The 26,480-nt window shown below is 40.7% G+C and overlaps 1 long non-coding RNA gene across 1 annotated transcript in view; it reads left to right on the forward strand.

Annotated features, from left to right (window-relative positions):
* The window catches only part of LOC140732855 (uncharacterized), a 214,228-nt gene that overhangs the window by 124,812 nt on the left and 62,936 nt on the right, over positions 1–26,480 (forward strand). The window contains exon 3 of the long non-coding RNA XR_012100173.1: positions 15,566–15,723. This is a non-coding gene — a long non-coding RNA (uncharacterized lncRNA). The remainder of the gene's footprint in view (positions 1–15,565; positions 15,724–26,480) is intronic.

A 26,480-nucleotide genomic window follows, 5' to 3' on the forward strand; every position in this document is an offset into this window, starting at 1 on the left:
CACAAGGACTCCCAAGTGCCTTTACACTTCAGATTTTTGAATGTTTGAATTTAGGAACTAGTCTACTCTTTTATTCTTCTACCAAAGTGCATGACCATACACTTCCTGACATTGTATTCCATCTGCTACTTCTCCCATTTTCCTAATCCTTCTGTTTTCTTTGGGAATGAGTCCTATGTTTTCTTTGGGATTGAGTCACTATTATTCCATACACATGACTTGATACTGCTTACACTGTTGCACCAGTTCCTGAAAAAGAAGAAATGGAATTGGGCTGACATATAACAGAAAGTATTTGATCAACATCAGCATGATTTGAGCACCATCTCCACTGGTTCACAACAGCATAGCAAGAACCTTAAAGCCTGCCTGTGTACCTCAAGTTACTATGAAGGCTCTGTTGCCAGCCATGTTTTGCATCAAGGACAGGAACAGCCAATGACATGTGTTTTGCCCCCTTTTAACAGGAATGAACATGATGATGCACAATTGAGAAGGAAACAGCAATTTCCCCTCTTTTTATCTTCTATGATCTCCATTGCACAATCAAGTCCCATCAGCCTGGTTTCAACCTGAAACATAAATTTCTTTTCCCCCCTCAGATGCTGCTCGACCTGGTGAGCTCCTCCAGAAGGTTGTTTGTCACGCCAGATACCAGCATCTACAGTCTTTTGTGTCTGTCTGTCTGACAGCAAGAAGTGTAAGAGTTAAAATTGTAAGCAAATCCTGGAAGATTGTGGCTGTCTGTTCTCCTTTAAGCACCCCTTCTCTCTGACCATCACTCAGCCCCAATGGGTATTTTGAAAACTTATGAGGTAAACTGGACTGAACATCATAAAATTATTATTGAGGTCATAAAGTATAGACCTGGAGAATCCCCTTTGGTCTTCTGCTTGCAACAAAGCTTGTACAATTTACACTGTCATAGGCTCCTTCCAATTTATTTAATCTCTTGCAGTAGGTGAATAGCTACCAGTAAAACATCTCAGCAGATGAGTCTCTTGTGAAATTTCATCCTCAACAGCTGAAGGTAATTGAATGACAGACGCTGGATATCAATCGAACACCGTATTAAGTATCAGTGTTTGCCAAGGCTCCTGGAAATTGCTTCCCGTTTGTTACAGAGAACTGAATTTCACCCAAACACAGAAGAATAAAAGTATTTGTCCGAAGCAAATTTTTGCCTCTTTTGGAGGACCCTTTGAGATAAACCACTCCCATTTTTACTTTGAGTTATCGTGTCTGCTAAAGACCTTTCCACGCCCTGCCCAGAGTTGCTGTAGGTGCAGAGAATCAGATGATTGGGCAGCCTTTTAAGTTTTAGTGGCTGTGTGTTGGCCAGGATTCTGTGCTTGTAGACGTATTGTGGAATGTCTGATGAACCACAAAACTAGTTAGCAAAGCCACTGTCTAAGATCTGATCAAGTGGATGGTTGTTGCCAATAAAATGGGACCCTCTCAGCACAAGTACTGTCTTGAATCATGAAGCCCATGCCTTAAAATCTACCAGATGAAAGGATCTGACACAATAAACAACAAATACCTCTCCATCCAATTAAATATCTTGTGAGAGTAATTTTCAGGCACCACAAGAGATAAAAGTAATTTAAATTTAATGGAAAGGAACATGCAGTTTATTTAATTCCAAAAATCATATGTCTATGCAAAAGCATCTCATTTTCCAACATCATCCAACTGAAGCATTTTAATGATGGCAAACGGGATTTATTCTTTATTCATATATAAGATACAGCAAGGACAATTATTGCCCATCCCTAATTGCCTTTAACTTGAGCAACCCACAGTCTATTCCAAAGGGTATCAGGAGTCAGCCGCAATCTTATCAGATTGAGGTAAACACAGTTAAACACAGATACAAACAGTTAAACATGGCAAACAACAGAAATCAAACACAAACCTGCAAATGCTAGAAAGCTGAAATTAAACAGAATCTCTAGAAACATTCGGCAGGTCAAGTAACATCTGTGGAAAAGGAAACAGTCAACACTTCAGAAGATTTTCCATTTGAATTTATGTTTTTTATCATTTTAATGTTTTTAAAGACAGCCCTGTGCCTTTTCTAAATAACAAGAGGGAACCAGATATTTTCTTGTTTTTGTTTGGCAGCCCTCACTTTTTAAATTCTGAGCACTTAATTCCAATTTCCTTGAGCACCAGCTTGAGTTTAAACCCACATATCTAGACAACCTACCTCTTTGGATTATACTTTCGTGAAAACCACCGTACTGCCACACTAATATATTCAATTACAGTGAGAACAAATAACTTAACGTGCGCTGTATTGAGAGTAGAACTGCTTTGTCTCAGAACCACAGAAAACACAACTTAGTGTCCCCACCAACCCTCTGCTTGAGAGTCAATTTGCACTGTAGAATGCAGAGGTTCTACATGGTGGTTATGTTCATGTGGCATGAGGTCAACAATCTATGATCCCCCCCTGTGGCCATGAGAAGGAGATAACAAGTTTACTCATCACCTGTCTGTACACCTGGTCTCCTTATTTGTGCAGTAAACATTCACTAGACTGATTCCTCAGAGGAGTAAGTCAACGTTAAAATGAAAGTCAAATTTATTGTTATATGCACGTTCATGTATGCAGAGGTGCATCATATAAGCAGCATTCACAAACAAAACATAAATTAAGCATAAATTATGCACAGTTTACAAGAAACAACACAATTAGAACAAAAAAGCAAAGCTTATTGTTGTGCAAAGTGATCAAAGTGTTATTATGTCACCCAATTGTAGTGATTAAAGCTTTTCCAGTTGGTTCAAAAGCTGAATGGTTGAAGAGAAGTAACTGTTCTTGAACCTGGTAGTGTGGGACTTCAGGCTTCTAATGGAAGAAGATGGCACGGTTCAGATGGTAGATGTTGCCTTCTTGAGCCAGTGCATCATGTAGTTACTACTGGTGGTGCGGGGGGTGGATATGCCTCATACTGTTTGGGCCAAGTCCATCTTACATTCCTGCACATCCAATTTGACATACCAGACCTGACCAGTCAGGATACTTCCAATAGTTGTTTACTGGGTTCAGTTCCGGTCACCTCACTACAGGAAGGATGTGGATACTATAAAAAGACTGCAGAGGAGATTTACAAGAATGTTCCCTGAATTGGAGAGTGTGCCTTATGAGGATAGGTTGAGTGAACTTGGCCTTTTCCCATTGGAGGGATGGAGGATGAGAGGTGACCTGATAGAGGTGTATAAGATGATGAGAGGCATTGATCGTGTGGATAGCCAGTTTTTTTTTCCACAGGGTTGAAATGGCTAACACGAGGTGACATAGTTTTAAGGTACTTAGAAGTAGGTACAGAGGGGATGTCAGGGATAAGTTTTTCACGCAGAGAGTGGTGGGTGCATGGAATGCTCTGCCAGTGATAGTGGTTGAGGCAGATACAATAGGGTCTTTTAAGAGACTCTTAGATATGTAAACGGAGCTTAGAAAAATAGAGGATTCTCCGATAGGGTAATTCTAGGCAATTTCTAAAATAGGTTATATGGTTGGCAGAACATTGCGGATCAAGCAGCCTGCAATGTACAGTTGATTTCTGTGTTCTATGTTCTAGCTTGTCTTATCAGGATAACTTCAACAGAATAGGTGAATCTTGCCAGGACCTTAGAAAACTGAAAAGTGATCACATTGAAATTCTACATTCAGGAGGGATGCAACAGGATAGATCAATAAAGATATTCTCACCTTGTAAAGGCATCGAAATTTTGGATGGGCAATGGGTCAGTCACTTATGACTGAGATAAAGATGAATTTTCCAGAGAAAACTGAATCACTGAGTAGATTCAAGGCGTGACAGACAAGTTCCTGGGGACTGAGGTAAATAAATGCTGAGAGCAAGATTGGCCCGTATGGCAGAACAAGATCGATGGCCCATGTGATCATTCCTGCCTCTGCTTCTTATGCAAAATCCAATGATTTCTTCAAAGTATTTTGAAGTTATTCCACCAAAGTTCTTACATGGATGTCACCCCTTGTCTTTGTTGTGACTGTGATTGAGGTCAACGGAGAGACACTAAGCTAGTGATATAGGCATCTTTATTGATCACAACGAACAGATATTCTTGTGGAGACACTCATGTTAAGGTCTGCTAATCTCAAAGTATGTCACATTTTTATACTCTTAAGACCAACAGTAACAGTAGGTGTTCAATACAGCTTCAGTAGTTACAATGACATTGCTCACTTTAGTACTTTGGGTTGGCAATGCTTCCTTTGAATTGCATATCTACTGTAGTAGACATGTCTGGATGTTCAAATGCCCTGGCTGAGACAAACTAATTGCAAACTTCATTTAACTTACACAATGTTCACATTGTAACAATGTTATAAATTCCTTAAACTCATAGTTGATGCAGGGCAATTAACACATCCCCAGTGTCTTGTTTGGCTGATGCATATGCAAATGTCGTGTGACCACCAATTTGCAAACCATATCTCTTAAACTGTGGCCAGCCTGTACAGTTGGCCCTCCTTATCCACGGATTCAACCAACCGCGGATCGGGAAAACCCAGAAGTTCTCTCCAGCACTCATTGTTTGAGCATGTACAGACTATTTTTTCTTGTCGTTATTCCCTAAACAATACAGTATAACAACTATTTACATAGCATTTACATCATAGTAGGTATTACAAGTAATCTAGAGATGATTTAAAAGTACAGGTAGTCCCTGGGTTATGAATGAGTTCTGTTCCTGAGTCCTTCTTTAAGTCAGATTTGAAGTCAGAACAGGTACATCCGGTATTATTTAGCGTCAGTTAGTGAAACATTTTTCTTAGTATATCGTACATATTTTACCTTTCTATCCATATAAAACACTTAAGAAACATATGTATTTCAATAATTAAACCACTGCATTTAATTGTAATAATTGTAGCTTTCAGTGGGGCAGGGCTTTTCAAATGCTCCATTAAAATTGTTCTGATCGTTGACCGACTGTAGCCTAACGCTTTTCCAATAACCGATGGCGTTTCACCTCTTTCCCATCGCTTTATTACTTCCACCTTATTTTCAATCATGATAGTGATAATTTTCGTGAACAGAAACACCGTAGATTCAGACCTATGCCAGATCCTAATGTCCACCGTTCTAAATTAAGTCCGAGGTTCCGCTGGGTCCTAAAGACCACTGCATTGATTCAGGTTAAATAAGGGACTTGAGCATCCATGTTTTTTGTTATCCGCTGGGGGTCTTCGAACCAATCCCCCGCGGATAAGGAGGGCCGACTGTACTTTTAACTTCAATTTACTGCTTGAAATTTACAATAAGAAAGATTGGTTTTGTCTGATTTCGTATCTGCTATATTCACATAACTCCAGAATACAGTCGGCCCTCCGTATCCATGGGGGTTTGGTTCCGGAACACTCCATGGATACCAAATTCCGTGGATGCTCAAGCCCTGTATATTAAATGGCGTAGCATTTGCATATAACCTACGCACGTCCTCCCGTATATTTTAAATCATCTCTAGATTACTTATAATACCTAATACAATGTAAATGCTATGTAAATAGTTGTTATACTGTATTGTTTAGGGAATAATGACAAGAAAAAAAGTCTGTACGTGCTCAAACAATGAGTGCTGGAGAGAGAACTTCCGGGTTTTTTTCTCGATTCCAATCCGCGGTTGGTTAAATCCACGGATGCGGAACCCGCGGATACAGAGGGCCGACTGTACTCCCTTACAGAGAGTTCTGTCCAGTGTTCTGAACTGTAACAGTAATAAATCAAAAAAAACCTTTGCCGTGTGAGGTGCTTCACAAAGAAACTTTGTGGCAGACACTTATTCACTTGTGCATGAGAGGAGAATCATGCTGAGCAAAGAAGAGCTGAGCAGTTGCGCTCACATGTCAGCATGTTCTCAATGTCTGTGCCCACATTTGGTACTGCAACAGTATTGAACATGCTAGAGGCCTGTTACATGTACACCTGATCCCTTGCTCTGCTCTGGACTCATGGTTGTGTCCAGAGGTGTTCAGTGCCCATCTGGACCAAAGTTTTATATACACTTTGTACCTGACCCTTCAGCTTTACACGGTATTGGATCAAGTGCAGCCCCAGCTATTTTAATCGTGTTGCCAACATTCAGTTAAATGTTCAGTGATGTGTTTTCATTTGAATTAATGCCAATATTTTCATTGTTTTATATTAGTTAATTGTGTTTCAAAAGTTGTTATATTTTTTTTGGTAATTGGTTAAATATTCTTCAATTGTTTCCATAGGTTATCGAGGTTCTCAGATACATTAACAATGTTTTGAACAACTGGAAGCTAGCAAGGCTTCTGGGAATAAAGCTTCAGTTTTCACTCCCTGAGGCTTAGTTGCCACTTGAAGACCACTTTGCTTCATAGAGGGGCTGTTGTGATGGAGCGTTCAGGATACTGGAAGCCACACAGAAGTGGAGGGTGAGTGTAGTTATGGGGCCAGGACAAGGGGAAGTGGGCGAAGAGTAGTCCAGACTGATTTGAGCCATTGTCTGTGTTTTGCACGATACTTCTGTTGTCAACATAAGAACATAAGAAATAGCAGCAAGAGTAGGTTATCTGGCCCATTGAGCCTGCTCCACCATTCAATAAGATCATGCCTGATCTGGCCATGGACTCATCTTCACCTACCTGCCTTTCCCCCATATCCCTTAATTCCCCAACTATTCAAAAATCTATCCAAACTTGTCTTACATATATTTACTGAGGTAGCCTCCACTGCTTCAAAGGTCAGAGAACTCCACAGATTCACCGCTCTCTGGGAAAAGCAGTTCCTCCTCATCTCCATCCTAAATATACTCTGCCAATCCTGAGGCTATGTCCCCTAATTCTAGTCTCACCTACAAATGGAAGCAACTTTCTTGCCTCTTTCTTATCTATCCCTTTTATAATTTTATATGTTTCTGTAAGATCTCCTATCTTTCTTCTGAATTCCAGTGAGTACCATCCCAGGCAACTCAATCTCTTCTCATAGACTACCCCTCTCATCTCTGGAATCAATCTGGTGGACCTCCTCTGCACCGCCTCCAAAGTCAGTATTCCCTTCCTCAAGTAAGGAGACCAGAACCGTGCACAGTACTCCAGGTGCGGCCTCACCAGTACCCTGTACAGTTGAAGCATAACCTCCCTGCTCTTAAATTCAATCCCTGTAGCAATGAAGGCCACCATTCCATTTGCCTTCTTGATAGCCTGCTGCACCTGCAAACCAACCTTTTGTGATTCATGCACAAGCACTCCCAATTCTCTCCGCACAGCAGCATGCTGCAATTTTTTTTTAGCATTTAAGTAATAATGTCAAGGAAACTGAATGCCATAGAACGAGCACATTTCCAACTCATGGTCCTCTTGTTTATGAAAAATAAAAGCAGGCAACATCCTTGTGATAGGGCAAAACTTTTGGAACTCTATGGAACTTTTCCGATAAGAAATAGGTGGATCACAGAGCAAAAGAATAAGTTGTCCACAGAACTTTTCCTCTGAGTATGGTAAACATGATCTATTCATATTGTGATGCTAACAGAACACAAAAGGATGATATCAGACCATCAGCAGACACAAAAGAATATTTCTGACACTATATATGCAGAGACAAAGAAATGGCAGGAAAATGAGATACCCAAAGGGAATCAAGAACTGGTGAGTGGCACAGTTGCACTGCAGTAGCACTGTTAGCTTAAAGTCCTGACTCAGGTGCAACTCAGATCACAGGAAGAACAAATGGAGTTTGCTGTCCCTATGATAACGTGGGCTCCCCGGCTGCTCTGATTTTCTGCCATATCTCAAAGACGGATTGGTTGGCTATCTGGTCACTGCAAGTTATCCCTGGTTATGGGTGGGAGACAGGAAAATTGGGATGGGGAATTGATAGTATTGTGAGAGAGAAAAGGATGCAAGGAAATTTGGTGTATACTCCAAGAGTTAATATCAACTCAATGGGCTGCATGTCTTTCCGTGTTTTAAGGAACCAGATTATCATTGCAAAGTGAATTTCTTCAAAATTTGAATAGATTGTGTTCACAATACTCAGAGGAAAAGTTCTGTGAACAACTTATGTTCACTCTTTTGAGAATTAGTAACCAAAGAAGTTCTCATATTAGGAGATTTGTACTGACTTACTTTTACATATCAGTTTTAACAGAGTGCAGTGTCTCAAAGTGTTTCAGAGGAGGTATGAGACAAAATTCAATACACAAGGAGATATTGGAGCAGTCTTGCAGAAGCATGTTGAAGGAGGTTCAAGTGTCTTAAAGGAGCAGTAAGGAGTGGAGAGACTTTGGAGGGAATTTAATATCTTAGTCTAGGTAGCGAGGGTGGGGGTGGGGTGAAGGGGCATGGTCTCCAGAAGTTGACACATTGCATGAGACTTGAATTTCAGGAGTTTGGTGGCATCATAAAGTGCAAGGGTGGTGGAAGTTAGAAAGCATTATTTACATTCCTTGTTTACCTCTGTTTTGTTGTCTGCACAATCTCCTGAATTGCTAGATCCATAATCACCTTAAAATGGCACATAGATTTACAGTCGGCCCTCCTTATCCGCGAGGGATTGGTTCCGGGACCCCTCACGGATATCAAAATTTGCGAACGCTCAAGTCCCTTATTCAACCTGTCTCAATACGGTGGACCTTAGGACCCAGAGGAACCCCAGACCTTATTTAACCTGTCTTCGTGCAGTGGACATTAGGACCCAGCAGCAGAGATCTGAATCCGCAATGTTTCTGTTCACGAAAATAATCACGATCACGATTCAAATAAAGTGGAAATAATAAAGCGATCGGAAAGAGGTAAAACGCCATCGGTCATTGGAAAAGTGTTAGGCTACATCGATCAACGATCGGAACAATTTTAAAGGATAAAGTGAGAAAGGCTCTGCCCCGGTGAAAGCTACAATTATTACTAATCAACGCAATGGTTTAATTATTGGGTTTTAGGTTTTTGATCCTCCACATCAACCCGGCACAGTGGAGAGCGCACTCAGGAGCGATCTGTCACTAGATCGAATTCGGGAATTTCTGTTCCTGAGCCCGGCACTGAAACATATGTTCTTAAGTGTTTTATATGCATAGAAATGTAAAATATATACTATATACAAAGACAAACGTTTGACTAACCGTCGCTAAATAATAGTGGATGTATCTGTTCCGACTTACTTAGTAAGAGAACTTACTAAGAAAAGAGAACTTACTAAGTAAGTTGCACATGGACTCCCAAGTCCCCTTGCACATCAGATTTTTGAATTTTCTCTCCATTTAGAAAATAGTCTACGCTTTTATTACTGCTACCAAAGTGCATGACCAAACACTTTCCAACATTGTATATCATCTGCCACCTCTCTGCCCATTCTCCTAATCTGTCTAAGCTCTTCTGCAGCCTCTCTGCTTCCTCAACACTATCTGCCTCTCCACCTATCATCGTATTTTCTGCAAACGTGGCCACAAAGCCATCAATTCCATCATCCAAATCATTGACATATAACATAGCAAGAAGCAGTGGTAACATAGACCATTAGTCACAAGTAGCGAACTAGGAAAAAGTTCCCTTTATTCCCACTCTTTCCCTCCACCAATCACCCAAATTTCCATCCATGCTAAAACCTCTCCTGTAATACCATGGCCTCTTACACTCAACATCAGTGAGATGAAAGAGCTGCTTGTGGACTTCAGGAAGGGTAAGAAGAGGAAACATGAACCAATCCTCATAGAGGGATCATAAATGGAGAGAGTGAGCAATTTCAAGCTTCAGGATATCAAGATCTCGAAGGATCTAACCTGGCCCCAACATATTGATGCAGCTATAAAGAAGGCACAACAGCAGTTATATTTCTTTAGGAGTTTGAAGAGATTTGGTTTGTCATCTAAAACACTCAAAAACTTCTATGGATGCACCTTGGAGAACATTCTGACATGGGAGAGTGGGGGAGGGGTGGCTACTGCACAGGATGAAAAGAAGCTACAGAAAGTTGTAAAATTAGTCATCTCCATTAGTACTAACCTCCGTAGTATCCAAGATATCTTCAAGGAGCAGTGCCTCAGAAAGGCGCCATTCATTATTAAGGACCCCATCACCCAAGACATTCTCCCTTCTCAATGTTACTATCAGGAAGGAAGTAGAAAAGCCTGAATGCACACACTCAGTGATTCAGGAAAGGCTTCTTCCCTCTCTGCTATAACCTACTTTCAACCACTATTCGGTGATGCCCACAACGCCATACGTACCAATTTGTATCTGTGCTACAAGTTCATCTACCTTATCCTGTATACTGTGTGCATTCAAATATAACACCTTGAGTCCTGTATTCATCACCCTTTTTGATTTTGTCCCCCATTTACATTGCAACTCATCCCGTTGACTGCAATTTTGCCCCATCATCAGCCTGTCATTTCTCATCATGTGTCCACATATTGCCTCTGTTGGTAAACCAACTACCCCATCCTCAGTTCAATCACTGTGGTTCTCACCCCACTGCTAAATTAGTTTAAACCAACCCACAAGGATATTGGAACCACCGTTGCCCTTGAATGGAACACACTACAAAAAGTAATGGATATGACCCAGTCCATCGGGGTAAAGCCCTCCCCACAATTGAGTACATCCACATGAAACGCTATCGCAGGAAAGAAGCATCTATCACCAGGAGCGCCCACCACCCAGGTCATGCTCTCTTCTCATTACTGCCGTCAGGCAGAAGGTACAGGAGCATCAGGACTCACACCACCAGATTCAGGAACAGTTATTCTCCTCAACCATCAGGCACTTGAACCAAAAGGGATAGCCTCATTCATTTTCAGTTGCCCCATCACTGAACTTGAAAGTGAGTCCACAACCTATGGACTCACTTTCAAGGACTCTTCATCTCACATTCTCAATATTTATCTATCTATCTATTCATTTATTTATGTGCTTGTACAGATTTTTGCTTTTTCACACTGGTTAAACTCCCAAGTTGGTGCAGTCTTTCATTGATTCTGTTATAGAAATTATTCTATTATGGATTTTTTGAATGTGCCCACAAGAACATTAATCTCAGGTCTGTATGTGGTGATGTATATATGTCCTTTAATAATAAATTTACTTTGAACTTTTAACTTTCTGCACCCTCTGAATGGGCAAAAAAATACAAAAGCCTGAAAGCAAGGATATTTTCTGCCTTACTGTTATCAGACTCGAATGGACCTTTTAGATGCTAAAAGGTACATTCTTGATCTTTCAATCAACTTTGTCATGGACCTTGCACCTTATTTCTCTACCTGCACTGCACTTTCTCAATATCTGTAACACTATATTTTTCGTTCTGCTTTTCCTTTTTGTACTGTCTCAATGTACTCATGAATGGAATGATCCTTCCGGATGGCAGGCAAACAAAAGCTTTTCACTGTATCTTGTTACATGTGACAATAATTAGCCAATTGCCAATTACCAAATAACGTTCACCACTAGGTGTCACTTGTGTCCATCCCGCACATGGTGCGTTACTGCCACCTAATGACAAAACTGCTGCAGCGATATCATTGGCTGAATGCTAATTCATGAACTAGTTTCAGATATACCCCAAATCCCTTCATAGTCTCAGTTTGTTATGCAATCTATACTCTGTAAATGGTGCAGTCTTGACAATAGTCTTTCAGAATAGCTTTGCACAGTATTTCATACCTCAATGCCTCAAAGCCTGTGTTGAAAATTTGTCAATATATGGGAATGGTTGTTTAGAAGGCCAATAAAGGATGATACCAAATGTCTGGTCTACCAACCTAACCTTGGTTTGAAGCGAAATGGACATCATAGATCCATCCCTTTAGATTACAGCTCATACCATTTTCATGTTTCCAGTCCACTTCTGTGGTTGGTTTGCACTTTTATTTGTTCAGTCCTACTTTGTAGATTCAGCAAGCCTTCTCCTGTATCTGTCATTCAGTCAGGCATTGCATTGCACAAGTGACACGATCAAGTTGTGGACAAAGTACTTGCCTTCAATTGGCTCCACCTGAAGACTTGAGCCAATAGAAATGGGGTGTATCTTCATTATAAGAAGGATATGGAGTCCATAGAGAGGGTGCAGAAGAGGTTTGCAGGATGCTGCCTGGGTTAGTGGGAAGGTTGGACCAACTTGCATTGTTTTCACTGAGTGACAGAGGCTAAGGGGTGACCTAAGAGAACTTTGTAAAATTATAATCTTTTACCCAGAGTTGAAATGGGGTGGCACGATAGTGTAGTAGTTAGCACAACACTTTACAGTACCAGCGACCTTGATTCTATTCTCGCCGCTGTCGGTAGGGAGCTTGTACGTTCTCGCTGTGACCGCACAGATTTTCTCCAGATGCTCCGGTTTCCTCCGACAGTGCAAAGGTGCAGTGGTAGGTAGATAAATTGGTCATTGTAAGTTCTCCTGTGTTTAGGCTAGGGTTAAATTGGTGGTTGCTGGGTGGCATGACTGGAAGAATCAGAAAGGCCTACTCCGTGCTGTATCTCAATAAATAAATAAAATGTCTCATATTAAAGGGAACGCATTCACAGTGAAAGGGAAAGCGAGAAGCAGATTTATAGGGCAAGTTGTTTTATAACAAGATTAATGGGTCCTGGAATAGGCTGTGAACAGTGGTATGATAGAGGTGTTTAACATACTTTTCCATAGGCACATGACTATGCAGAGAATGGAGGGATATGGACCATGTGCAGGCAGAATATATTAGAAGTCATTGGCTTAATTAGTGTGGCACGTTCTTTTCTACATTCCATGTCTGTCTATGTAACTTAAGTTAAATATTAGACTGACGTACTTTATATTGAATCGACTTTATTACTTAAATCCTTCACATACATGAGGAATGAAAATCTTTATGTTACGTCTCTGTCTAAATATGCAATGTGCAACTTATAGTGATTTGTAACAAACAGTATGTACAACAGGACAGCCAATATAACATGGAAATACAATTATATCAGCATGAATTGATGGCCTGGTGGAAGAAGCTGTCCTGGAATCTGTTGGTCCTGACTTTTATGCTGTGGTACCGTTTCCCAGATGGTAGCAGCTGGAACAGTTTGTGGTTGGGGTGACTTAGGTCCCCAATGATCCTTCAGGCCCTTCTTAGGCACCTGTCTTTGTTAATGTCCTGAATAGTGGGAAGTTCACATCTACAGATATGCTGGGCTGTCCACACCACACTCTGCAGAGTCCTGTGATTGAGGGAAGTACAGTTTCCATACCAGGCAGTGATGCAGCCAGTCAGGATGCTCTCAATTGTGCCCCTGTAGAAAGTCCTTAGGTTTTGGGGACCCATACCAGACTTCTTCAACCATCTGAGGTGAAAGAGGAGCTGCTAACAAGACAATTACGCATATCACAAAGCTAAGCTGCTAATTTTTCATGGTAGAGTAGAAGCAGCAGAAGGTGATGTGATGGAAAACTGCTGAGTTACAAATAATATAGAGTATTATTCTATATCTCACACCCATATAATATCTCATGCAGATATAATATGTAGATATGCAGCATGTTTCGTATTTGTGATGGACAGGGTCCTGGATATAATACAATTGTCTATAGCTCTCTGTATAACTTTTACAAGTTGTCTGGTGAAGGTGTCTGTAGGAAGAGGGTGCATTTTGGATTATGTTCTAAAGTAATAACAAGCTGTGTCCAATTCTGAGAACCAGACTGTTGAGAAGAAATGTTGACACAAGAAACTGTAGATACTGGAATCTGAAGTAACACAAAAAGCACTGAAGAAACTCAAGAGATCAGGCAGCATCTATGGAGGGAAGTGGGCAGTCATCATTTTGGGTCCAACGATTTGTATGTTGCTTCAGGAAAGAAGAGATGGCAACAAGTGAGGGTGTAGAAGAGATTTATCAGAGTGATTCCACGGATGAAGGACTTTAGTTATGTGAATAGACTGAAGAAGCTTCAACTGGTCTCCATGGAATAGAGCTTGTAACAGGATGTCCAGGTTCAAAGTTCAAAGTACACTTATTATCAAAGTATACATACATTGTGATATTGGTCTATAAATCATAAAGTATATACATAAAGCAGATGGAGGGAAGTTGTTTTTTGATGATGGTGGGGTCAAGAAAGATAATGAACACATTTGACAAAAGAATGAAAAGCAAGGTGAATATAAACGATTCAATTCATTAAGTGATGGGGTCTCGAATGCATCATCAGAGTGAATAATGGAGGCCGATTCAATAGCACCTTTTTCTGGGGAGCCGGATAGGGAGGTAGATAAAAGGAAAGAATTTGCAGTGCTTTGAGGAGATTTTAGGGAAGTAGAATGAACAATATTCTTTTTCGTTAGGGTTGACAGAGGAGCAATGTGTCAAATGTCCTCAGTTCTTGCGGTAACCATCCTACAGTGCTGAGTTATGTGGGACATGATGGCACATGTCAGTGGCTGCATCTGGGAGCCCTTGTGGTAAAAATACAACCTGTCTCTCTTAGTCACTAGATGGCAATATTGCCCCCTCAGACTTGGGATGAAAGAGCACTTGGTAAAATTTGCTCAGTTGGTGATGTAGTCAGATTTCTGTTTATTTTTAAACCTAATTAACTACTTTTAAAGGTTAAATTGTCTCCTTTACAGCAATTCAAGCTGGTCTCATTGCGACTCCGGAAAGGAACCAATACCTTTAAACTAGCTCAGTCCATGGGTTATTGCAATTGTGAAATGAGAATATTTATCTTGTTGAGGACTGCATGTTAAATCGATTAAGATGCACACCCTATCTTCAGCCTGGACAGTGCAGAGATAGATGGGTCAGCAGCACCAATGTGTGTCACTGAGTACATACTGTTTTAACTCACACCCAAGTCTTGTTCTCCCATTACCCTAATGACCTCATTGAGACACAAGAGACTTGATGCTGGAATCTGGAGCAACACACTATCTGCTGGAGAAATTTAATGGGATGAACTTCATCTCTAGGAGGAAAGGGATTGGTGATGTTTTGGGTTGAAAACCTGACAATGATCTATACTGGCTTCTGGATCTACAGTACCCTAATTTTAGAATCCTTCTCTTTGTTTTCAGTGTTCCATAGTCATCCCTGTCCCCTTTTCCAATCCTGTAGTCCTACGAGATCTCTGTGCATTTCTGGACCCTTGTGGATCCTCATATTTAAAAGTATTCCCAATGCTGGGCTGCCATAGATTTAATTGCCAAGTTCCAAGTTTCAAGTTCAAGCTTATTGTCAAGGGCCTACATAACCAGGATATGCTCCCAGGTGGATCTTTAGCTTCCTGTTACCTCTGCTTGATGGCAGCAATAAGAAAAGGCCATGGCCCTCTTGGGGTTCTTAATGAGGAATGTTCCCTCCCTGAGACAGCACCTCTTGTGGATGTTCTTGATGGTAGGGAGCATTGTAGTGATGATAGAACAGGTTGAATCCACCACTTTCTGTAGACTTTTGTGTTCCTGTGATTAGGAATTCCTATACCAGGTTATGATGCACCAGGATGGTAGAAGTTTGTCAGAGTTTTTGATGATACGCCAAATTTCCTTAAATCCGTAAAAACTATCTCTGAATTCCTCTTCCTATTTTTCTTTCAAGGAACTCCATAAAATCTAACTCTGCGGCTAAGTTTTTGCTCACCTCTGCTGACACGTCCTCCTGATGATATCTCCAAGACAACATCACAACATTAAGAGTTCATCTTTTAATTATAAGGAGAGGCTGGATGTGTTTTCCTTGGAGTAAAGGAGGCTGAGGTAGGACCTGTTCGAATTATACAAAATTACCATAGGTGGATAAAATATTTCCCCGTAATGGAGACACCTAAAACCAGAGGGTTAAAGTGGAATTAGAATTTGTTTATGATTGTCACATGCACTGAGATACAGTGAAATGCTTTTGCTTTTCATACCATCCGGAGAGGAAATCCCATGCATAGGTATGTTGAGGTAGCAGAAAAGAAAATGCAGTGCAAAGTGAGGACTGCAGAGGTTCAAGGGGATCTGAGGATGTAGTTTTATCCAGAGAATAGTAGCAATCTAGAACACACTCCTGGGAAGTTCTCAGCCACAGGAACCCTCCCAACACTGGATGAGCTCTGGAACATGAAGGGTGGTGTACAGAACTAAATGGTCATCAAGGCGATGGTAGATCAACAGCATGGATCTTCAAAGTCTGATAAACCATGAGATAAAATGTAGAGGATATGTCAAAACATAAAATATCATTAATGAGGACCCCTCAGTGGATCTCACAAATTGTCCTTCATTTCATTTTACACACTTAGCAATGTAATTAGTACGACTGGAATCTGCGAGCCACGAGCAAGAAGACATAACAACAAATTGGGAATTGCTCAGTAAAAAACCGAGATGTGCAGACTTTTCCTCTCTCAGAGGGTATGAGTCTTTGGGTGGTGAAGGAAAGATCACTGAATATATTTAAAAAGGAGATAGATAAATATGTAAAAGATTGGGGAATTGAGGACTATGAGGAACTGGCAAAGGAGAGGATTTGAAGGTAGCAGAGATAAACCTTGATCACATTGAATGGCGGAGCAGACTTGAAGGGCAGAGTAGCCTGCTCCTGCCCCTGTTTTCTTGTGTTCTTGAACGGTTTGATATTTGTTTAACATAAATACAGGGGTCCCTGGGTTATATTCAGTTTCTGTCCTGAGAACTGTCTATAAGCTGAATTTTCCATAAATTGAAAGGAACAATGTCCTCAAAGATAGAGATGTGAAATCTTTAGCCTCAACAGCCCATGGGGTCTGATTTGCAAGGAGTGGACAGGGGAAGGTCAGTACAAGTGATGGGAGCTGTTACCAGCAAGTGAACGGTGACAAATGTTTGTCTGAATGCCGTTTGGGTGGAGTGACAGGACAGAGCTAATCAGTGAGAGAAAAAAAACTATCAGCAGTTTAATAAAAGAAAGTGTGCACTTATATGATGCTAGGTGCCTTTGATGCTGCTGCAGGTAAGTTTGTTTTAATTGAACCAGTGTATACATGTATTCGTTCCTATGACAATAAACTGAACTTCCCTTGAGAAGAGATTCAAGTATTATACCAGAGAGCTGAGTCTGGGAGAATTTGCATAAGGTTGGATTGTTGTAAATCAGATCATCCCATAATTTGCAACCCTCCACCCCCAACCAACACACACACACACACACACACACACACACACACACACACACACACACACACACACACACACACACACACACACACACACACACACACACACACACACACACACACACACACACACACACACACACACACCCCACCTACCTTTTGCTGAAGGATTACTCTTGAACTTTAAGCAGTTCACCACCAAAGAACAAACCCCCTCTCCCACTCATTCCTGGTATTTGGATAATATTTTCTGCTTCATGGATTTGCATGGAAAAGTTTATCCTAATGCAATTCTGGTTCTTTACCCATTCCCCTTATATCCATGCCTTCTGGGAGAGCAGTTTCTCAATTCACTTCATGAACTTGGACATCTATCATGCATGTCTTCTTGGCCTTAATTGTTCCAACAAGGACAATCTCAGTTTCTGCTGACTGGCCATGTAACTCTCAGTACTAGAGCAATTTTATTGAATTTATTCCTCAACTTCTCAATTTCCTTCCTAAAGTTGTGGAATTGTTAACCATCTCAGAGGAAAAGCTTTAGATGTGGTTCTGGAGTTACATTTAGTCAAGCCCATACAAGCGCATGAGAATTCCTTTCCCTGGTGACACTAATGAACCAGATTAGTTCTCACCAACTTCATGGTCATCATTATCTTTTAAGTTCTTAATTTATTTAATTGAATTTAATTCCCCCTATTGCATTCTGGGATCTGAACATGTCTCATAATCAATACCACAGATCTCTGTGTACGCTAGGAAGTTAATCACTATGTTATTGCAACGGACTTCTTATGGAGTAATGTAATATAATCATAGAATATTGCAGCAAAGAGGCAGCGTTTCTGCCCATCATGTGAATGTGAAAACGCTTTCTAGCTGGTCCTATTTTTCACCCTCTTTTTCCAGTGTAACTGAGTATATTCCCTACGAACAATAGCACGCAGGAAGATGACCTTCAGTCCATTATATACGTGCTGAAAATGGTACAAGGTAAACTAAATCTCTTCTGCCTGTACATGATCCATTTCTGTCTATTCCCTGCATATTTATGTATCTAAGAGCTTGTTAACAACACTGTCATGTTTGCTATCATTACCACCTCTGGCAGCACACTTCATGTACCCACCACTTTCTGTATAAAATAAATTGCCCCCCAGGTATTTCCTCTAAGCTTTCTCCTCCCATTTTAAATGTACGTCTTCTGGTATTTAATATTTCTACCTTGGGAAAAAGGTGCTGGCTGTCTGCCCTGTCTATGCCTTTCATGATTTTAAAAACTTCTGTTATGTCTCTCCTTAGCTTTTGATGCTCCAGAGAAAACAACCCAAATTTGTCTAACCTCTGGGGACAGATCAGGAAAGATTTATTACTGAGGTAATAAATCTTTTAAGCAAGGATTGAGCCGGTTGGGCCAATACTCATTGGCATTTAGAAGAATGAGAGTTGGTAATATTAAAACACATAGGCTTCTGTGCAGGTTTCACAGAGTGAAAGTCATGAGGATGTTTTCACTGGTAGGGTTAGCTAGAACTAGATGGCATGTCTCAGAATAAAGTGGCATCCATTTTGTATGAAGATAGAAAAGACCTCTTTTCACTCTCAAAGACTCAAAGTGTCACAGCAATATGTCACAGAAAACAGGCTCTGCAGCCCAACTGTAATGCTGATCAAGGTGCCTACCTGAGTTGGTCCTATTTGCCTAGTTTGACCCATCACCTCTAAACCTTTCCTATCCATGTACCTGTCCAAATTTCAGTTAAATGTTGTAACTGTACCCACCTCTACCATTGCATTTGGTAGCTTGTTCCATATATGTACCTCCCTCTTATGTGAAAAAGTTGCCCCTCTAGATGCTTTTCAATTTTTTCTCTTAAACCAATACACTCTAGTTTTAGACTTCCCTACTATGGAGTGTCTAAAACTAAACTCCCTATTATAGGAACTCTCCTTATCTATGCAAATCTATAAAGCCAATCTTCAGCTTCCTACGCACCAGGGAAAACGTCTCAGCTTATACAGCCACTCCTTATAATTCAAACCCACTAGTCCTTGTGTTATTCTCATAAACTCAGAAGAATGCATCATCAGAACAGCAAACTGCTGGTGTCCTGCTCTCGCTGTTGCTGCAGGAGCCATCTATCTCTCCCTTGCTAGCGAGAGAGCCTGTTTGAGATAACAGAGCGCTGGGATGGACTGGAGTTTTTGACGGACTCTGGATCAGGGTCTCTTTGGGGATTTTGTTATTGCCTGCATGGTGGGAGGAGGGGTCTATGCTTTTGTCTTTTGTTTTGCTAGTGCAATTGTGGGGAGGGGGAGGGGGAAGGTCAGTGCTTCTACTGCTGCTTGTGTGTGGGAAGCGGAGGGCTCTTTGGGGTTCTGATGTTTCTGTCATTGATTCTTTTTTTTTGTTTTGTGGATGTCTGCGAAGAGTGAGAATTTCAGGATGTATATTGTATACATTTCTCTGACATTAAATTGGACCTTTGCACCTTTGAAATGACAGAAGTGCACAATCCCCTATATCATACAACCCATTCTTTTATTTCCTACATTCTTAGGTATTTGTCCAATTGCTTTTTGGACACTACGTCTTCCCTTTCTATAATATCATAATCTTATAAACTTCTTTCAGTCCTGCTGAAGGGTCTCAGCCCAAACCATTGACTGTTTACTCTTTTCCACAGATGCTGCCTGGCCAGCTGAGTTTCTCTGGCATTTGTGTGCATTACTTAAACTTCTATCAGGTCTTTTCTCAGCCTTTGACACTCTAGAGAAAATAACCCAAGCTTGTCCAGCATCTTCTTAAGCTCATAGTTTATAATCCAGGCAGAACTTAGTAAATTTCTTCAGTTCCCTTCTCAAGACCTCAACATCTCTCCAGTGGAAGGCAACCAGAATTGCACATTGTGGAATTTTTAAACCCAGACGAACTCAAAGACATGTGCACTGGGAAATCTGTCAACAACAAAATGTTGGCCTCTTTGAAAGCAGAAGGACAATGGTAAGATTTTTTACCAGCACGCTGGCAGTAGAATAGCACTTGAGCAACAGTTACTTCTGAGCAGCAGCTAAGTGGATGCAATCGTTTCAACTCTCTTCCAAAAGAGACTGTCAGGTTGATGGATATTATTCCCATGGGTTGCATGAGTTATTTGACAGAGTCCTTCTGCCAGCTGGTTTCATGTCACAGTCTTTCACATCCTTCACTCACTTCTATCTTGTATCCAAAATGACAGACAAAGTGTTTCGAGAGCCATGTTTACATTTTCATGTCTATAACTGACAGATGGGCAACATTTGAAATCCTCAAGAAGATGGATGAAACATACAATAGATGATCTCACCTTTCAGTTGAAAACCTGCAATTTCAGAAAACCTTGGTGTTTTTTTTGACAAGGTGTTTTAGCAAAGACTGAGAATTCTACTCACTGTTCTATCAGTACCTAATACACTTTATGCCACTGAAATTGGAAATAGTGCAACTTCCTGTTGATACAACAGGAAAACATATTCGAAGAGATATTGCCTTGAAATGTAGTAAAGAATGAGAGCATATTCAGTCCTTTGAAATTATTCCATCCTTCACTGAGATTTTTGGTTCTTGCGGGGCGGGGGACATGGTAGCGAGTGGTTAGCTTAATTCTATTACATTGCCAACAATCCAAGTTTACTTCTGCCGCTATCTGTAAGGAGTTTGTACATTCTCCCAGGGACAATGTGGGTTTCATTCAGGTGTTCTAACTTTCTCCAACATTCCAAAAATGTTCAGGTCGTAGGTTATTTGGTCTCATGGGTGTAATTTGGCAGTGTGGGCTCATTGGCCCAAAAGGGCCTGTTATCATGCTTAATCTCCAAATTAAAAAAAAGCAACAAAAGAAACTTGCAAAACTGCGTTTAGGGTGGGAGGAGCAGGAAGACAATATCTTGCTTAAGCAGGTTAAGTTTGCTCCTTAGACTAAAAGGGGAAAACAACATCAAAAATTCAGAAGGGTGGAAACCATTGATCGTAACTACTGAGATGGTAAAGGCTAATGGAGGAATGGTTATAATTTGACACATGCTTGACTGTGAGAAATGGTATAAAGTGTCAAGTTTAAGACTCTTCTCTGGAACTGGGAAGGAGACAAAAGATGCTTGTTAGGTGTAAGGAGAGCGGGGAGTGGAACGTATTAGGGTTAAATTGGGGATAAGCTGGAAACAAGGATATCTGATCAGTAAATGAATGGGAGCATTTAGGGAATGAGAACAAGGTAAAAGAGGACTTGGCGTTGTGAAATACAGTGCAGGATGATCTGTCTGTCAGGTTTACCAGGATGCTGCCTGGTATGAGAGTACAAGCTATAAGGTGAAGTTGAACAAACTTAGATTATTTTCTCTGGAGAATCGGAGGCTTGGGGAAGACCTGATGGAAGTTTATAAAATTACGAGAGGCATAGACAGGGAGGAGAGTCAGGATCATTTTCCCAGGGTAGAAATGTCAAGTGCTAAAGGACATAATGTATATGGAAGGTGTGAGGGGTAAAGCTTAAGGGAGGAATGTGGGCAAGTTTTTATACAGAGAGTGGCAAATGGTGGTTTCAGGCTGTCTGGGGGAGTGGTGGAAGCAGATATGGCTGTGATGTTTAGGAGGCTATTAGATAGACATGTGAATATGCAAGGATTGGATGAATGTGGATTATGTGTAGACAAAAGAGAATTAGTTTAATTTAATATGATAATTGGCACAGACATTGTGGGCTGAAGGGCCCGTTCCTGTACTATACTGCTGAATGGACTATCTGTGAAGAGGAAAAGAGGACTGAAGCTGCTGATTCTGATAGATTTCTGTAGAGAAAATTATTTAATTTACCATAGTTTTTGAGGGAAAGTAAATCTGCCAACTTTGCTTGTGTGACTCCAGGCGAAAGGTAGCATGGTTGATTCTAAATTGATGTTTGAGATGCCACAGCAAATGTTCAATGGTGTAAAAACAGTAACATAGAATGGGAGCACCATGATCTTCTTAGTTGCAGGTTGTGCAAGGAAATTGTCCACACCCACCCTCTCAAGGGCATGAAGGATGGGTATTAAATGCTTGCTTGACTTCTGATGCCAATATTCCATGACTGAATGAAAAGGCCTATCATCTCATTTTCTTCAGATTACCACATAGAATTGAAATAATTCTTACCAAATTATTAACACATGAGATTCTGCAGACCCTGGAAATCCAGAGTAACACATCTGTGGCAACAAAATACTCAGCGGGAGTACAGAAACGGATGGAATCCCGGGTGCCGCCATTTAGCTGATTACTTATGTAACAGATTTTCCCCCAGGTCATTGGACTATCAACCTACTGACCTCTGCTGTGCCTATTGTCTTGTTTATTATTTATTGTAATGCTTGCACTGTTCTGTGTACCTTATGAACTCCTGGGTAGGTCTGTACTCTAGTGTAGTTTTTGTATTGTTCATGTAGCACCATGGTCCTGAAAAATGTTGTCTCGTTTTTACTGTGTACTGTACCAGCAGTTATGGTCAAAACGACAATAAAAAGCGACTTGACTTGACTTGAAACTCAAGAAGTTGGGCAGTATCTGGAGAAACTCAGCAGGTCGAGTGGCATCTATGGAGAGGAATAAACAGTTGATGCATCAGGCTGAGGTTCTTCCCCAGGAATCTGTCATTTCAAAAACATGGATTCCAGAAGGGCAAATCAGCACAATCCTTAACTAACTTCCAAAAGGACCGAGCCTGGAGCTCACTAATCAGAATCATGAGAGAAGGTCTTGACCTGAAACATTGACAGTTTATTCCTCTTCATTGAAGCTGCCTGACTTGCTGAGTTCTTCCAGCATTTTGTGCGTGTTACTTAACAAATTATTGATGGAAAGTGATGGGTTTAGTAACTAAGAGAAACAAATCTCAAGCTGGTTGCCTTTTTGTCATCTTTGCTTTGACAGTAAATCTCCCTTCCCCAGGAGTCATTCTTTAGCAAAAGAGCTATATACAATGTAGTGTCTTTGTTAGATAAGGATTACTTTTCTTGTCTGTGCAGATCCATCACTCTGTCTCAATTTATTGTTGCTTTGTGAATCATCACCTGCAGAGTGCTGAACTGATATTACAGATCTTTGAGTTGGCCTGTTTGTTTTGTCAAGTAACTTACAGAAAGTCCAATGCAGACCTGTATAGAAATCTGTCAACATTGTAAAAAGGGGGCAAGATTTGACCATTTTGTTTGCCTATTGTTTTGTGCTCCACTATGCGACAATGAACAAGGGCTAATTCAAGTCAAGCTTATTTAAATATAATAATTTGTGCGTAAGTACAGTGATGTGGTACTCTAGCTTCTGTACTCCACCTCGAGGGTAGCAGCAAGAAGGTGGCACGATGAGAGAAGATAGAGTGGGAACAAGCTATGAAAGGCCCCCCAAAAAACCGATACTCACAATCAAAGCCATCATTTGTCCTTCTCTTTCCTGCTCCGTTATTACAACACTGCAAACATCTCTAGCAACCAGCAAAGCAGGCAGCTCAATGTGCCTTGATACTTTTATAGGACTTAGTCAAGACCAGCATTTCTTACATATCCTTAACTGCTCTTGGGAGGTGTTGGTCAGTCACCTCATGGAATTGATGCATTGTGAAGGAATGTCGATAGTGTTGGTTAGACTGAATGCAAATTTATCAGTTTATACCCCATTCTGCATAGGGGTTCCTAGGATTAATTTTTATGAAATAGACTGACTAAAATTAAGGATGTGCAGTTGAAGTTCAACATTCTACTAGAATGGCCAAATAATTATGACATTTTTAAAATTTTTCTCCAATGGCATGCAACTGTTCAGCCCATCTGATCTATGCTAGCTCTCCCATTCCCTCACATTTCCCTGTTACCTATTCTCTCCCATATGCCCATCACCTCCACCCTGATTTTCCTACCACTCACCTACACTAGAAGCACCTACAATGGCTAACTAACCTACCAAGCCTCATGTCTTTGGGATGTGGGAGTAAACCTACATAGTCACGGGGAGAATGTACGAATTCCACACAAAGTCCGAGTTAACCTGGGTAACAAGAACAGCGAGTCAGTGGCTCTGGTAGCCGCCCCAGGTCAGGATTGTGTGTGCAAAACTTAGAGGAAATCAGCAGGTTGTAGTGTTGTCATATGCTTGCTGTCTTATTTTTGTTGGTGGTGAGACTCCTGAGTCAATAGCACTTTATCATATATATCATCTCGAATACCAGCTGTGATCAATCATTTACTCACTTGAAGGACTGTTTGATGTGACTAACTGTGTTGTTGCAACAATATTTTTCCAAAGGGTCTGTCTGTCTCAGTGGAGAAACCCACTCTAAGAGCTACTACCTTGACACTGTCAACTTTATTTAATATAGTACCTTGTTGCTGGCTTGAATTATTGACTATATTTCCAGCGACCTGGAGAAAGATATTGAGGGAAGTAAAATCAGATTCCACAGGAACTTTCAAAAGGCAGCTGGGCATGTTCTAGGAAAGTACTAGAAAAGTTGTGAAGAAAGGTTATTGATTTAAATGTTAAATGAAGAGCACACAAAACTGCAGATCTAGAAATCTGAAATGCAAAAACACAAAATGCTAGATGCACTCAGCAGGTCAGGCAGCAACTATCTGACAGCACACAAACTAAAGCTTCTCACTGTGTCTCTGTACACATGACAATAATAACCCAATAACAAATTCCAAATTAAAGCTCTTATGCATATTTGTTACATGTGTATTTATTAATACATTTGAATATCAAAAGAAGCACCACAAGTCAATCCTGAATCAATTATTACAGTTCCATTGTAAATGTTTCCTATTGTTTTATTAATTACTGTTGGTTTTTAAAAAATAATAGAAGGTTAGACCATGAGGTCATAAGATATAAGAGCAGATTTAGGCCATTCAGCCCATTGGGTTTGGTCTGCCATTCAATCATACTCCATATGTCTTGAAGAAGAGTCTTGGCCTGAAACATTGACTCTTTACCCTCTTCCATTGACCTGCTGAGTTCCTCCAGCATTTTATGTGCGTTGCTTTGGATTTCCAGCATCTGTGGATTTTCTCTTGTTTGTGATTTATTATTCTAGCCTTTCCTGTGATGCCCTTACTAATCAAGAAGCTATCAACCTCTGCTTTAAATATATCCATTGACTGGGCCTCCACAGCTGTTTGTGGCAATGAATTCCACAGATTCATCACTCCCTGGTCCTCCTCATCTCTGCTCTAAAGAGATGCCCTTGTATTCTGAGTCTGTGCCCTTTGGCCTTGGAATCCCCCACTATTGGAAGCATCCTCTCCACTCCCTCTCTTTATCTAGGCCTTTCAATATTCAATGAGTTTTTAATAAGATCTATCCTCCTTTTTATAAACTCCAGTGAGTATAGTTCAAGAGCATTCAAACACTCTGGTTAGGTTATAGTTGCCAATTTTGGTTGGATATAATCCCATGTTCATCACATGATCTTAAAATGTCCCTCTTTCACAGACTAAATATTAGTCACTTGACTTGTGGGAAGAAGTAAGAGATGTATATGGTTAAAGTTGGTGAAAAGCAAACCTACGTTAAAAAGAAAACCCTCTGATTTTCTTTCCATGTGAATAGTATTTGTGTAAAGGAGATTAAGCTTGTTTAATTTTTGGAGATTTTGAGCAAGTCTTTCTAAGGAACCAGAGGAGAAAGAGGGCTGCTGACCATCATACTGGTGGATAATATGCCCTCTCTGTGTACAAAATCTATATGTCTATATGCTCAAGTGGATTGAAAAACTTGAGCATATAGGCACTAAGAAAAAGGAAGTGCTGGAGCTTTTAGAAAGCATCAAGTTGGATAAGTCTCCGAGACCAGACGAGATGTACCCTAGGCTACTGTTGGAGGTGAGGGAGGAGATTGGTGAGCCTCTGGCAATGATCTTTGCATTATCACTGGGGACGTGGGATGTTCCGGAAGATTGGAGCCTTGCAAATGTTGTTCCCTTATTCAAGAAGGGGAGTAGAGATAGCCCAGGAAATTATAGACCAGTAAGTCTTATTTCAGTGGTCAGTAAGTTGATGAAAAAGATCCTGAGAGGCAGGATTTATGACTACTTGGAAAGGCATAATATGATTAGAAATAGTCAGCAGGTCTTTGTCAAAGTCAGGTCGTGCCTTACGAGCCTGATTGAATTTTTTGAGGATGTGACTAAATACATTGATGAAGGTAGAGTAGTAGATGTAGTGTATATGGATTTCAACAAAGCATTTGATAATGTACCCCATGCAAGGCTTATTGAGAAAATAAGGAGGCATGGGATCCAAGTGGGCCTTGCTTTGTGGATCCAGAATTGGCTTGCTCGCAGAAGGCAAAAGAGTGGTTGTAGA

Source organism: Hemitrygon akajei, chromosome 1 (assembly GCF_048418815.1).
Source record: "Hemitrygon akajei chromosome 1, sHemAka1.3, whole genome shotgun sequence".
In the NCBI taxonomy this organism is placed as follows: Eukaryota; Metazoa; Chordata; class Chondrichthyes; order Myliobatiformes; family Dasyatidae; genus Hemitrygon; species Hemitrygon akajei.